A 2,218-nucleotide genomic window follows, 5' to 3' on the forward strand; every position below is an offset into this window, starting at 1 on the left:
GAGTAGAATGCACACGTCACAAGGATGCTCCTCGGAAATCTTCCCCCAGTATCTATCTAAAGATATTTCCATTTTCACCGGAAGCCTCAAATCACTCCCGAGTATACCTCAGCTGATTCAACTGAAACATTGTTAGAATACTGCTCCATGAAAACAGAAGCTTAACTGTACGAGTTGAATTCAAGTGACCTAGAGAACTTTCACAGACAGTTTCCTTCTGGCGTTTATCAGATGGTATTTCTTTTTTTGGGGGGAGGAGTCTCGCTCTGCTGCCCAGGCTGCAGTTCAGTGGCCAGATTTCAGCTCAGTGTAAGCTCCATCTCCTGAGTTTATGCCATTCTTCTGCTTCAGCCTCTTGAGTAGCTTGGACTAAAGGTGCCTGCCACCTCGCTTGGGTGGTTTTTTGTATTTTTTAGTAGAGACGTGGTTTCATCACATTAGCCAGGATGGTTTCAATCTCGTGACCTTGTGATCCGCCCGTTTCAGCCTCCCAAAGTGCTGGGATTATAGGCATGAGCCACTGCGCCTGGCCCGGATGGTATTTCTTTTACAGCATATTATTCAGAGCGTTCCCAAATGTCCTTTTTCATGTATCACAGAAACAGCGATTTCAAACTGCTCAATCCAAAGAACAATTTCACCCTATGAGATGAAAACACACATCACAAAGCAGTTGCTCCGAAAGTTTCTCTCCAGTTTTCATCGGAAGATGTTTCGTTTCTCAGCACAAGCCTCCGGGTGTCACTTAATATCCCTTCACAATGTCCTCAAAGACACATTTTCCAAAAGAGGCAACTTAGCGTAAGCTTTAACACTCAGAAGTGAATGTCCACATCAGAGAGCAGTTTCCTGGAAGGCTATTTTCCGGGTTTTATTTCCGGATATTTCAATTTTCGCCAGAGTCTTCAATAAGATGCAAACTATTTCTTTTTCACCTTTACAGGAACAGTGTTTAAACACTGCCTATGAGAAAAGAGGTATAACTCCCTGAGTGGGATGCAGACATCACAAAGCAGTTTCTCAGAAAGTTTGTCTCCAATTGTTATCTGAAGATATCTCCTATTTCCCCACCAGCCTGTAAGTGCTCCCGAATGTCCCTTCACACTTCCATCCACGATGCAGTTTCAAAACTGCGTAATAGAAAGGCAGTTTCATCTATGTGAGATGAATAGACATGTCTGTTGCAAAGCAGTTTAACAGAAAGTTTCTTTCCAGTTTTTGTCTGAGGATATTTCCTTTTCCACCATAGCAGTAAATATACTCCTGAATGTCCCTGGTAGCTATTTCTTTCAATGAGGCTCCATAAACCCCTATGAGATGAAAATTTTACCTCTGTGTGGGAAATACATACCTCACAATGCATTTCTTCATACATCTCCTCTTGAGTAGCTATCTGAAGAAATTTCCATTTTCACTGTTAGCCTCAAAGCACTCCCGATTATTTATACCTTAGCTGACTCACGTAAAACAGTGTTAGGATACTGCTCAATAAAAATGGAAGCTTAACTGTGCGAGCGGACTTGATATGACCTGGAGCGGTTTCACAGAAGGTTTCCTTCTGGTTTCTATCGGAGGATATTTCTTTTTCAGCATATTCTTAAGAGCGTTCCCAAAAGGTCTTTCTCAGGTTCCGCAGAAACAGTGATTTCAAATTGCTCAACCCAAAGAATGATGTAGCTCTACGAGATGAATACACACATCATGAAGCAGTTGCTTCTCAAGATTCTCTCTAGTTTTCATCGGAAGTCATTTCCTTACTCACAAAAAGCCCCAGGGGCACCTCTTAATAACACCTCAAGGATTCCTCAAAGACAGAGTTTCCGAACTGGGCAACGTAGTGTAAGCTTTAACTCTCTGAAATAAATGCACACGTTACAGAACATTTTCTTGCAATGCTTCTTTCTGGGTTTTATTTCAGGATATTTCACTTTCACCATAGTTTTCAAAACGTTGCAAAATATCACTTTCTCACGTTCAGAATAACCTTGTTCAAACACTGCCTTATGATGAAAGAGGTATAACTCCCTCAGTGGAATGCACACACCACAAAGCTGTTTCTCAGAAAGCTTCTCTCAGTTTTTGTCTGACGCTATCTCAATTTACACCATATGCCTGAATGCGTTCCCAAATGTCCTTTCACGAATCTGTCCATGACGCAGTTTCAAAACTGCGTAATATAAAGAAAATTTTCTCTATATGAGATGAATAGTCATGTCTA

Source organism: Piliocolobus tephrosceles, unplaced genomic scaffold, assembly GCF_002776525.5.
Source record: "Piliocolobus tephrosceles isolate RC106 unplaced genomic scaffold, ASM277652v3 unscaffolded_1160, whole genome shotgun sequence".
NCBI classification, from domain to species: Eukaryota; Metazoa; Chordata; class Mammalia; order Primates; family Cercopithecidae; genus Piliocolobus; species Piliocolobus tephrosceles.